The sequence below is a fragment of the Sapajus apella genome, unplaced genomic scaffold (genome assembly GCF_009761245.1).
Source record: "Sapajus apella isolate SASKATOON/1434 unplaced genomic scaffold, GSC_monkey_1.0 scaffold10, whole genome shotgun sequence".
Lineage (NCBI taxonomy): Eukaryota > Metazoa > Chordata > Mammalia > Primates > Cebidae > Sapajus > Sapajus apella.
Window position 1 is genome coordinate 43268378 of NW_022436950.1, and position 13961 is coordinate 43282338.

Here is a 13961-nt window from a genome sequence, read left to right on the forward strand (position 1 = left end):
CCAGGATCTCACCCAGGATACCACACTACACTTAGTCATCCCATCTCCTCAGGCTCCTCTTGGGTGTAATTATTTCTCAGACTTCCCTTGGTTTTGATGGCCTTGACAATTTTGAGGAGTATATGTCAGGCACTTTATAGATTGTTCCTCAACTTGGATTTGCTTAATGATTTTCTCCTGGTTGCACTGGGGTTATGGGTTCTTGGGAGGAAGACTGCACAGGTAAACATCATACTTATCACGTTATATTAAGGGTACATAGCAACATGACTTATGACTATTGACATTAGCCTTGATCATCTGGCTTGAGGTAGGTTTCGTCAGGCTTCTCCACCCTAAAGTTGTTCTCTCCCCATCTCTTCCTATGTTTTAGTCTTTGGAAGAAAGTCATTATGTGCAGCCCACACTTAAGGAGTGGGGAGTTATACTCCAACGACTTGAGGGTGGAGTATCTGCATAAATTATTCATATATCTTCTGTATGGAAGATTTGTCTGTTCTTTCAACTATTTATTTATATCAATATGAGTTCATAGATATTTATTTTATACTTTGGATTATAGTCTACTACTGCTTTATTTCTTGTGTTGCTCAAATTGCCCTAGCTTTGGCCATTGCAAGCTCTTTTACTTGGCTCCTGGGTCCCTTCCCTTTGAATGCCCCCATTATTGCGTGGTGGTGTTTGCTTGCACTTGCTTCATTCTGGACTACAAGATACTTCAGGCCTATCTGTATATTTCCATCCTTAGTCATAGAAGCAGCCAATTCTCCAAGGAGCTTTGATTTCTTTTCTTAGAGAATGGTAGTAGAAACTAAGACCTGAGTGCTAAGTATGCTGTTGTTTCTGAGGTGTCATTACTTTTAGGCACCGTTAGCTGATAGAGCAAGGAGCTATACATGTGTATACAAACCCATGTATATATACATAACCTTCAAATATTTCTATATATAAACATCTGTGTCTATATTAAGCTAAATAGGAGTTTTGGCCAGATGTCTCTAACTCTGATCCATTGCCATGGCGATCATTTTAGCCCTCTCCCTTTGCATTTTTTATATACTTGCAAAGTTATTTTAACAATAAAGCAATTTTGGAATGGTAGATATGAGAGGAAACAAAAGGCTGAAAAGAACAAGGACTCCAGGAACTAGATGAATGAAACACCCAAGAATGTGTGCTCTTTCCTTCATAGCTAGTTAGTAAGTAGCCACACAGTAAAAGTCTGTGTAGGCTGGGTGTGGTTGCTCATGCCTGTAATCCTGACACATTGGGAGTCCAGGGGAAGTTAGATTACCTGAGCTCAGGAGTTCGAGACCAGCCTGAGCAAATAGTAAAACCCCATCTCTACTACAAAGAAAAAAAATAAAAAAATTAGCTGGGTGTGGGCCACACACCTGTAATCCCAGCTACTCAGGAGGCTGAGGCAGGAGAATCACTTGAGCCTGGGTGGCAGAGGTTGCAGTGAGCTGAGATTGCACTACTGCACTCCAGCCTGGGTGACAGAATGAGACTCCATCTCAGAAAATTTTTTTTTAAAAAAGTCTGTGTAGTAGTGGATGGACTTGAATCCTGACTCTACTCATTACTGCTTGGATGACTGAGAGCAAGTATGTAACTTCCATGTCCCTTCATTTTCTTATCTTTAAAGGAGGAAAATATAGCACTGTAACTCATAGGAGGATGTGAGGATTAGATGAATTAACATAAGTAACACATTTAGAACAGTGCCAGGCTCATTATTTGTGAACTGTTGTTGCCATGTACACTATGGGGAAAGTACATTATCTCCATTTTACAGATGAAAAATAGAGGCACAGATCTCACAACTAGTAAATTACAGAACATTCTCTCATAATCTGTGATGTTTTAAGAGTTTCTGAACAGCTCTGAACTTAATGCTTTTATGTAAAAGTGAAGCTATGAAATGCTGCTCTATAAATCTAAAGGTAAGGCCAACTACTAAAAAGACTCAAGAATCTTTGAATATTCTCAGTGTCAGGAATACTGTGATAATCAGGAATAGTATCACTTTCCACATTACCAACGCCTTTATGCCACAAAATGGCTCAACTTTCAGAGTACATTGGCCTTCTCGATGCTCATGGTGTCACCTTACACCAGTTGACATAAAGATCACTCCTAACAAGGGAGTTGCTGGGGATTAAAAATTGGCTCTGCCTTATCTATACCTGCTACTGCCTGCTGTAAGAAGACTACCTCAGTGAAGGGCTTCTGAAGCTTTACTTTTCCTTTCCTGCCATGTTCCCCGGAGAATGTGATAGCAGGTTGTCATTTACAGTATATGCAGTTGGTAGAGGAAGTTTCATAGCAAATTGAAAAAGGAAGAGATTTATTAAAGAGAGCTAGTAGGCGTTACCTACTCAAATCAAACAGATGGCACCCTATATTTATACCTATATTTATTTATTTGTGCCACTTGGTATCTACTTTAACACTAGTGACTAATTTCTTCATCTCACATGGCCTGCTGGACTCTACATTTGTTGACCTTAGAGCTTCATTCTGAACCTGGGTGTCTCCACCAGATAGATTCTGAAAGGAAAAGCAGTCACCTCCCTCTCTCCTTTCCTTTACAATGACTTTTTTCCCCAATGACCCCTCCTAGCATTAACCATAAGATTTGAGGGAATCAACAGTATCTTATAAAGCCATTTGACAAATATTTACATAGGACCCACAATGTCTTGAGCATCTTGCTAGTCACAGGGTGCAGTAGTGTACAGACAAATACAGTGCTTCTCCTTGGGGAGCTGGCAAACCACTGCTAAATAATAACAGCTTGCAGGAACGGAACCAAGGGTTTACTCTTGTTAGGCACTGTTCTTAGCATGCATTATCCCGTTTCAGTCTCATGGAGGTAGCTATTATTATTATCCCCATTTTACAGATGAGAAAGCTGAGAATTGCCCAAAGTCACACAACAAGGAGTGGGCAGAACTTGGATTTGAAGGCAGAGCTGTCTGATGTCACATACTTAATCATACATATGTCTTCTCTTTCTCTCTCACAGCTTCTCATGAGGTAGAACTTTAGAGCCTGATGTGTTTGTGGCTGGAGCATAGCAGCTCTTCTTCAGCTTTGCTGCAGTTTCTACTGAATATTTTGGTTTGCAAATATAAAGGATTCTCTGAAGCACAACCTTAAACAAAGTGTGGTAGACAGCTGGGAGAGGACAACTGCAGACAGAAAAATGTGGCCGGATGCTCTGGGGGCGGGTGGCAGCAATGTTCAGCCAGGTGGCTCCAAGGAGAGGAAGCAGTGATGCATTGAGGTAAGAGAGCTGACAGATGAAACCACACAGACCCCAAGGCAGAGTGGAAAGAGGTGCCTTAAATCTTGTAGGGTGTGCTTTTATCAGGTTATGAAAATGCAGTTGGGATACAGGTTTGCTTTCTGTTGCCCATATCATCAGAGTGATGATTCAGATAGATTTAAAAATTATTTTATCCTGAAGTATGTCTGATGTGAAGTGGTGAAAATAACATCTTAAGATTAAGAGTCAGGAGACCTAAATTATTGTTCAGATATGCACCACCTAGTTTAGGTGTGTGAACTTTTGCAAGTCCCCTAACTTCTCTCAATGTAGATTTCTTCCCTTCTAAAACAAGGGAGTTGCGTTACTGAACTGCAAGAATTTTTCTACTTCCAGACTGCTCTGATTGTCTCTAGCACTGGGAATTTGGACACAATTAGAAGGCATGTTTCTAGCCCTTGAGACCTACAGTGCCTAACTCAGTACCACACGTGGCCATGGAACACTTGAGATATGGCTAACATGACTAAATTTTCAAATTTATTTCATTGTCATTAAATTTAAATTAAGAAACCGGTACTATATTCAGTATTGAAATTTTTTATTTATTTTTGAGACAGTCTTGCTCTGTCATCCAGGCTGGAGTGCAGTGGTGTGATCTCAGCTGACTGCAACCTCCACCTCCTTGGTTCAAGTGATTCTCAGCCTCAGGCTACCAAGTTGCTAGGATGACAGGCACCTGCCACCATGCCTGGATAATTTTTGTATTTTTAATAGAGATGGGGGTTTCACCATGTTAGCCAGGCTGGTCTCGAACTCCTGACCTCAGGTGATCTGCCTGCGTCAGCCTCTCAAAGTGCTGGGGTAACAGGGATGAGCCACTGCACCTGGCGTGAAAAACTTTAGTATGTTCAAAACAACTTAGGAATGTGAATCCGCTTTTTGCAACAGTAAATTTTGTAAAATCTAAATACAGATCAAGTGTTTCCAATGAAAATTTGGCATCTGAATTGGGACATGCTGTAAGTATAAAATACACACCAGATTTAAGACAATATTAAAAAAGGAAGTAAAATGTTTCAATAATTTTTATGTTGATTACATGTTGAAACAACGTTTTAGAAATATTGGGTTAAATAAAATAAATTGTTAAATTTTACCTGTGTTTACTTTTAAAAATGTAACTACTAGAATATTCACCAATGTGTGTGGCATTTCTTTTGGACAGCTTTTACAGGACAGGTTATACTCTGTAAACTGCAGTGAGTGGTTGGATTGGCACACTGGCTCTAGTTGATCATAGATGTTTGGGAGAGGAAAACTGTCACCCTTTAAGGAAGACACTTGTACTCTCATCAGACAAAACTTGCCCCAATTACCTTTGCTAATAGTGTTTCAAGAGAGCCAGGGAATGTGAGGTCTCTTAGAGTCTCTCTGGTTCTCAATGCTTCCAAAATTGCAATGTGCTGTAGACACCATGGGTAAATGCACTGTGACATCTCCATCTGAGTATACCTGGTATTCATGCCTCCAGAGAGGGCATCTGTTTGGAGGTGTCTGTCTCCACTCAGTAAGCACCCCTGTTGGGTGGAGAGGTTTGAGCCATGCCCCTTCAGAGGCTGTTGGCCTTGCCTATGTCTAGCTACCTTTAGCCTGGCCACAGGTTTCTGGTGTATTCAGTTCTAGACAGGTAGTAGAGCTTGTTTTGCTCTTTCCGTGTGAATTCTTCAGAAGGAGGGTGTGTCAGTGGCAAGAGTTTTGAGTTTGAGGCCTTCTTCTCAGTGCAAAACCCTCCTTTTCTGCATCTATAGGGAGTAAACACGGAACTGGTGAGAATCACTTTCCCTGATCATCATGTGGTCAGTATGTGGTGACTGACTGGGTGTGATTGGAGAAGGTCCCTTCCCTGGGCAGAACATGGTGAGTGCCGTGGCATTATCAGAGAGGATCCACATCCCTGGCCACATGCGGTAAGCTACTTGCAGTGACTGGGAAGGATCGTAACTCCCAGTCAGTGTGTGATTACTAACCTGGAGTGATCCGGCAGGACCACTGTATTTCTTTGCTCGGGCTGCCATAACCAATACCACAGAGTGCACAGCTTAAACAACAGAAATTTATTTTCTCACAGTTCTGGAGGCTAGGGTTCCTTGATCCAGATATCAGCAGGTCTCGTTTTTTCGGGGGCCTCTGCTTTCTTTGCAGATGGCCACCTTCTTGTTATGTCCTCACATGGTTTCCCTTAGTCAGTATTCTATGTGTCCTAGTTTCTTCTTATCAGGACACTGGTCATATTGGATCAGGGGCCACTAATATTACCTCATTTTACCTTGATTACCTCTTTAAAGGCCCTATCTCCAGATGTGATCATACTCTGAATTCCTGAGGGTTAGAATTTCAATGTATGAACTGGAAACAGAAAAAATTGAGCCCCTAGCAACCACCATCCCTGGTTGGAATGTGTCATTCAAGGATGGTCAACTTAATGAACTGTGTGGTCAAAGGCAATGACCACAGAATGACCATCAGGTCACCTGGAGATTTCCTACTCAAGGGAATGGGAGCAAGAACATACATCTCTGACATGGTTATGAACGAGTTTAGGTAAATCAGGTGGATGGAGGAATGTGTTGACTTCTGAATTTTCCTGCAAGGCCACAGATGTACTGTCTCCTCCTCAGCACCAGGAATTCCTTGTTACCTGAACCACAGTGCCTGAGACCCAGTAAGTACAGTTGAATGTCCTTTGGACAGTGTGATAAATCCTAGTTAACGAATCTGACATCAGGCACAAGGGTTAACAATCTACATAGGGTCATAAAAGAAACATAAACTCAACCCTGCACCAAAGAACACAAGGCAGAGGTGATCAGGCTGGGAATAAAAAGTAGGAATCAGCATAGTTCTGATTCCTGAAGAAGGTAACCTTCTTAAAGTCGGAAACTGATGAACAGGTGTGGTTGAGGAGGATGGTGAAAACCTGGAGCTAAGGCAGAAGCAGGAAAATGCATCAGATGACAATACCTCTAGGAGGGTGGCTGGTTACAGCAGAGGTATTGTGACCAAGAAGATTGGCTTCAAGTGACAGAGAAAAGTCTGTGTCTAGGTGTGAAGTGATGTGGGACTGGATTGGTGACAGAGGGGAGAATGGGGTGAGTGCAAGAAGATTGCTGAAGGCTGGCAATTGATCAAATGCTGAAATTAAGGAGGTCCAAAGTTAAACACACAACCCCAAAACCTACCATAGTGATGTAATCCTTTGACCCCCCCAAGAGGTTACTAGTTTTGGTACTGGTGCTGAGTCCTCTGGAATCCAACACCTATGTTCATGAAAGAAAAGATGGCAGCAGTCTCATTGCTTACAGATTCTTAGACCTCAGAAAAGTTAATTCCAGTGTGTGGGATTTTGTTTATTTCCATCCTAACTTTAGACTTCTTTAGTCAGCGCAATTGTTAGCAATAAGAAATTGGCTAGATGGAAGCAATGTTCTCCACTTGACAAGCTTTAGGGGCAAGACATTATTAAACTGGGAGGGGGAGTCAACATAAGTAAAAACAAACAGACTTCATAAAAGGACTGTGATATATTCTACGCCTTTATCTTGGGGAAATTGCTGTGGGAAAAGGAAACAGCTAGCTTAGCAGGAATTTGCCTGGCTTAGTGGGATAGAACATGAAAATCTCAACTTTATATGTTAACTGAGTATTAAAAGTCTTTTGAAAGCAAGAGGACGCCGCTTCCAGTATCTTTTCCCAAGAGTTTTCTGCAATTATCGTAAATGTCCTCTGAAAGCAATCCTAGATTACATAACTAATCCCATATATGTATGTGTATATGTATACCCTATATATACAAACTAGGATTATATATCTATGTAAAACAATTGTGTCTTGCACAGAACTTTAGCAATGGCGTCTAGATTCCGTAAATCCCCATCGGAGGTCGACGCTCCGAGGAACCTCTGCCAAGTTGAGGCAAACTGGGTTCTCCACTTAGAGGGTAGGTTCAAGTCCTAAGAAAGATGCCAGGGAAAGGTCAGAAAAGAGGTCTTTGGTAGTCACTGAAGTTCGGTGAGCAGGCAGCTGGGACGAATATTGGGGCTTCTCCCTCACCGGTCTCCAGATACTCACACCTCTAGAACTGACCTCTCTGAAGGTGGGAAGCAGTACACCCAACAGAAGTTCGAGCCCCGCACGCCGCCTGAGCAGCGCCACCCCCTCCGCCCCTCCCTCGCGGCCGCCGCCGCCAAGCGCCCCACCTGCGCCGCCGCGCCGCCCCGCCCCGCCTCCGGCCCGCCCGGCGCCGCACCCTCTCACCGTCGGGCCCCGCCCCGCACACGCGCCCCGGGCCGGCGCCCCTCCCCGCCCCGCCCATCACGTGACAAACCCACCCTCCGCGAGCGCTCCGATTGGTTCTCCCGACCTAGGGGGAGGGATATGGCGAACGCCGCTGCCCCAGACGCTGCTGCAGTTTTCAAACCTCAACTGTAAGCCTCGGTCGCCGTCTCCGCTGCCGTCGCCGGGAGTCACCTCACCGAGAGACCGGTCACCACTGTCGGCCCTTGTCTGGAAAAGTAAAAGCGGGTCCTGCCACGCTCGGAGCTCCCTGGCGCCTCGCCCGGCTGGAGCTAGAGAACTCGTCTTGTGGCGGCCCCCAGCGTGGGGCGGGACAGCAGCCCCCCTCGGAGGGGGCAGTCCCGGGAAAACCTAAAGCGGCCGGAGCGGTCAGTGTCCTGCGGGATTGACGGGTGGGCTCGGGGCTGCGACGGAACCAGCCCCCTCGGTGCAGAGACCTCGAACATGAGGAAGGAGGACCCGAGAAGGGTTTAGGCGGTGCGGTCGGGTCCGGGGTCCCATCGGATCCGCGGCTTGGTTGAGAGGGGCTCGTTCGCCGCCGCCCCTCAGGTGGCGGATTGCTGCGGGCGCCTTTCCGCTTTGCTGCTGGAGTCCCGGTTCCCTAGGATTCGGCGCGGGGGGCGGCCGGCGGTCCTCCCACCACCCTCCTCAGCCCGGGGCGCGTGTCTGTGTCTGTACGTGTTTGTGTGTCCGCGTGCGCCCTCCACCCGGCCGGCCCCGGCTATCCCCGGGTCGCGCCAGGCAGGGCCCTCTTCGCGGCGGGCCGGCGCTGGTCCCTTCCACAGCGCGGCCACGCGGTCCCCCGAGCCTCTCCCGAGTCCCAGCTGCGGCGTGGGCACGGGGCTTGTTCCCATAGGGACTCTTGGAAGCGTCCTGCTCCTAGCTGCCTTCCCTCTAGAGAAAGTTCGTGCTCATCTTGTGGGACGTTTTTAGTTACCGCTTGGGAACAGTGTTTTAAAACCAGCGAGAGGGCAAGACAGGCTACAGCTGTTTCCGTGATTTTCAGCGATCTGATTTTTACTTTGTTGCTTTGTAACCCACTTAGTGTGCACGACTCATCCCCAAACTATACGACTACAGGATGCCAGCGATTTTTGACATTTACCCAGGCTCTTTGTTTTATTGTAGGGAAAAGCGCTTCATTTGAATTCCGTCCGAGGGAGAAGTAAAGACAAAGTTGAAAGAGGCTTTATGGCAGCTGGTAGCTGGCATTAGTTTCTGTCTGGACTAGAAGTTCTCTGACATCAATTTGCAAATTGGAATTAAAAAAAAAATACAGTTTTAAAACCAATCATACTGATCAGATTTCACTAATATTTAAACACATGAGGACTGTGTATCACATTCACCGGTTGTTTTGTCGACGTAATGTTTACATCCCTGGTGCTAATAATGATAAGCTGAACCTTGCCAGGGACGTTTGACGTGGTGTGGCTACTTGACGTTTTCAAGTCTGTGAGAATGTTTGCACGGAGACGGCATAGCGCTGTAAAAATGAGTGGCAGCATATGTAACCTGGCATTTTGAACCTAGGAGCACAATTTTATTAAAGGAAAATATAATAAACCTACTTTCTCATTGATAACACTGTTTTTTAGTTTTATGCTGAACTGTTTAGAAGAAGTTTTAAACAACTTCTGAAGTGCTTATTTTAACTACATTTTATTTATTTATTTTTATTTTTTTAATTTTTTTTTTGGTTGAGACAGAGTCTCACTCTGTCACCAAGGCTGGAGCACAGTGGCACGATCTCTGCTCACTGCAGCCTCCGCCTCACAGGTTCAAGTGATTCTCCTGCCTCAGCCTCTGGAGTAGCCGGTACAGGCGCGCACTGCCCCCCTCCTCTAATTTTTGTATTTTTAGTGGATACGGGGTTTCGTCATGTTGGCTAGGCTGTTATCGAACTCCCGACCTCGGGTGATCAACCTGCCTCTGCTTCCCCAAGTGCTGGAATTATAGGCTTGAGCCACTGTGGCCGACCTGAAGTGCTTATTTTATAAATATCAGACCATATAATTGTAAGATTGTGTATTTTCTTTTAAACTGGTTCATAGAAGGAGTGCAAAAGTTTTAGTCTGTCTTGTCTCTGGGATCCTCCTTTGAGCAGATGCTCAATTTTTTTCTAATATCTTAAGAATTGGTAGTATAAATAGGTGTTTTATTTTTGAGATACATATTAGACATTTTGGATCATTTTTTAAAGTAGGGATCCAAAATTGGGTTAAATATATTTGCTTACATGCAAGACTTTTTAAAAGTAGAATTTCTGTAATTGAAACTCATTTTTTATGTGTGTATAGAATGGTTATAGTTTCTCTGGGGATCATTGATTAGTGAATAACAATTTGGTTAAGATAGAATCTGTTTTTTAGGAAGGTGGAGTCTTGACCAATCACTGTGTTAGCATATGAGTAACAAATTTGGAGAAGATAACAGGCATTTTTATGGCGGATGTTTCTAAAAAGATTATTTTTAAGCTTGCACTGTTGTACTGTCGTTAGGTGAACATTTTAACGTGTTAAAGCTCTTTGGTAATTATAAGGTAGAATTTCCTTATCAGAATATTTGTTTTAATATTAGAGACACAATTAAAAAGTCAAGGAAATCAATGAACACTTTCACTTAATCCAGAAATTGTCTTAAAATTGCATGTGTAGTATATTGTAATTCTCATTTTCTGTATGTAAGATTGGCAGTTAAGAATAGTATTCCTAGACTTACTACTTTTAAAAGATACTGATTGATCCTTCTTTTTATAAAGAATTCTTTTGCACTGTATGGGTATTTGTTTTGTCAGGAACGTTAGCAATCCTTTACTACCTTTCCATTTAGGAAAACTTCAAATGTCAGTTGCTTTAGTTTTTCATAATATTGACAAAATTCAATGATTTTATGTTTAAGTACTGTGGTTTGTATTCTATGATGGACTGTTATAAAAGGCTATTTCTTTGAATATTTCAATTAAGAAATGTTCCTACAAATTAAGTTACAAGCAGGTATTTTATCTAAATATGTTGTAATGTTGCAGTTTTCAAGGCATACTTTATTGAAAGTTTTTTCTTGGCCTGGCGCAGTGGCTCACGCCTCTAATCCCAGCACTTCGGGAGGCTGAGGCAGGTGGATCACGAGGTCAGGAGATCGAGACCATCCTGGCCAACATGGTGAAACCCCATCTCTTCTAAAAGTACAAAAATTAGCCAGGTGTGGTGACGTGCACCTGTAGTCTCAGCTACTCGGAAGCTGAGGCAGGAGAGTCACTTGAATCTTGGAGGTGGAGGTTGCAGTGAGCCGAGATCACGCCACTGCACTTCAGTCTGGCAACAAAGCAATACTTAGTCTCAAAAAAAAAAAAAAGTTTTTTCTTTTATCTTTTTTCCAGAACATTTAACCTCAAAACTTCAGGGCCATTTAAAACATGTAAATTAGTCAGTTTCTTTTAATATTTATATGCATTATATTTTGGTTCATCCCTGACCATTTGCAATTACTCCAAAAGAGGGCGTATTTATACTCTTAAGCATTGAAAATTTTTAACAGTGAGATGATAATTTCCTCTTTAATCCTTAAAGGATCAGATTCCATTTTGCATTGTAATAGTAATTGAATAAATAGTACCTCGGTGCCATTAAGTAAACAATAATTTATTTTACAACGGAAACCCAATTTTCCATCTTGTGAATGACAAGCACCATGCATTTTTTGCCAACCTCCCACTGCCCCCTACTTTATTTCCGTTTTTCAACATCTTATCCTGATTCACAATTACAGGGTTTAATTCTTTCTCTGGAGATGGGAAGAGACAGCATTAGGGCTTAGGGTCTTGGCACAGAATAAGCCTAGAGTCATTGCCTGACACTTGAGCCCTGGGATAGTATATACTAGAATGGTTGGATTAGAGTTGTTTAGCTGACTTCCTGTTGTGATTTTTAGATAATTAAATTTATGAATTATATTTTCTGTTCGATATTTTTTTGAAAACAAAACCTGTTAGCAGAATACATATAAGGAATATAATCTCTTCCTTGAAATTGAAAATCATCATCATTTCCATCTTGATACCAATATTTCTAATCAGTGACCAATTAAAAATGAATACTTCTGCCACACCTTTACTTTTGATGGATGCTAAATCTCTAATTTTTCGGTTTCCCAGGGAAAGCTTGGTAGCAGTAAATGCCTCTGTAGAAAGGAGTTTCTTCCCTTACAGTCTTGTGGCTTACTTTGCTTCCCATTGCCTTTCCAGTTAACTTCATGAAGATCAAGACTTATCAGTGATAAATCTTCATAGAATACTTACCTGAATTTTCTGAGATGATGGCTCCTAAAATAGTGATATTCTTAACTGCAGTAGGTATTTGTATTAGTAGCTTGTATTAAAAACGAGTTGCCACCTTGTCTGAAAACAGGGGTGAAAAAATAAACGATCTTTTGGCATTACATTATAGTATATGACAAAATAATTTTATCTGTGTTTCCAGACTTTGTGGCTACCCTGTTTAGAACTGACATTTTCTAAGTGCAATTTGAAATAGCTACTTTATTTGGCCAAATATTGAATTAAGCAGAAACTAACTGCAATCAGAGCTCCAGTACTGTAAATGCAAGATGGATCTCAAGTTCTCCTAACCCCTTGAAGATGTGAGATGTACCCACAAATTCTTTTCACTATATCTCATAATTCTTACAATTCAGTTCATCAACATTTTAAAAATTCCTGCCAGGTGACAGATACCATGGAGGTTGCTTAGGCACAAAAGTAAAAGGATGCTGCCCTTTAAACACTAAACAGAATTGCAATCTAACATGTTACGTTTTGAGGTAAAGAAGTATGCCAAAGGTCCTCTTATTTGAAGCATAAAGGAGAAGCATTTAAATCAACCTATGGTTTTTAGGCAAAGCTTCCTGGGGAGAGGCCATTCTGTATTGACTTATGAAGGATGTATAAGAAGAGTTAGCCATTTAAGGAAAGTAGAAAGGCTTTTTCAGGCAGAGAAGTATAATAAAGATGTGGTGGCAAAATATGAAATATGAGTGTGGCAGGAAGTGTAGCTGGTGTATACTTGGCTCAGAGGCCTTTATGTGTCATGCTGTAAGGACTTGAAAGCTTGTGGATACTGGGGAGCTAATGAAGGAATCAGAACAGACCATTTGATTCTCTAAATGTCTTTATTATTGTATATTCTATTTTTTAAAAATTTTATTTGATAATTTTGAAATAAATATGATAAATATTTTTTAAAATAGAGCTAGAGGTTTATAGAGATTGTCTTGCTTTTGATCACATCACCCTTGCTTTCTCCATTCAAGTAAGTTAAGCCTAACATTTCCTTCTGTTCTTCCTTCACTGATCTACTTCTAAATTCTTATTTTGTTATGAGAATTAATGAAAAAATCTTTAAAAATAAATGAGATGCCATTATTTTTAATAGTACTGTGTAATTGAAAGCTTAATTGTGTCTTTTATCACACTTTTCATAGCATCTAACTGTGGCTATAATTGCGTATACACATGCATACCAATTTACTTATCATGTCCCTTAAGATTTTTTTTTAAACTTGTATAATCTGATAAAATGTTATGAAATGGATTTCAAGTGGAGTGAGACATATTGGTAATTTAGAATCAGTTACAGTTAGATGAAGTGTGGTAGAAGACAAGAAAAGTTCTGGGAATCATTGGAGTTAAAGAGAATTTGGTGGGAAATTTAGGAAGATACAAGAAGGAGTGACAGAGAGCTGGCTGATAACCCCCATGTACCTTATATGAAGGGCAGCCAGATGTTTGTGGAGGGCTTGGTGGACAAAAGTGACATTTATGCTCTACTATATGCAAAATTGGTCAAAGGAGAGGAAATGGAAAAGTATCTTGGCTCTGACAATTGGTTTAAATGCAGTAAATAAAAGGTAAATGAACTTAAATGCTTAATGGATGCCTACAGCAGCTTGTGATGTAGGTATATTAGCAATAAGTAGATGAACTTATAAGGAAATTGGTACCCATATTCATCTTTCAGAACAATGAAAAAATCAGTGAAACTGAGCACTATCAGAACTAAGAAAATACACAAATAGTTAAAACAGAAAACAAAAGGATTTTTAAGAATTAACTTTAGTTTAAGTTGGGATGAGAGTTTTGTACGTGGAAATCGTACAGTTATTCAACAGTGGCAGGGAACTGCAGAAAAAGTATTTTGGGTAGAATGTTAATTTTGTTTTGTGGAACAATAACGATATGCCCTTGTGACTTGCACTGTATGTGTGTCAATGGACATGAGTTCAGTGTATCTTAATTTTTAATCCTTACAACACTGTAAGATTGATTTTTTTATCA

General features: G+C 41.6%; 1 protein-coding gene across 1 annotated transcript in view; it reads left to right on the forward strand.

Moving 5' to 3' along the window:
- Positions 1 to 7709: 7709 nt before the first annotated feature.
- STK17B (serine/threonine kinase 17b) overlaps positions 7710 to 13961 on the forward strand; it is a 30143-nt gene continuing 23891 nt past the window's right edge. Inside the window, exon 1 of the mRNA XM_032278795.1 lies at positions 7710 to 7998. The gene's annotated coding sequence lies outside the window, so the exon portion shown is untranslated. The remainder of the gene's footprint in view (positions 7999 to 13961) is intronic.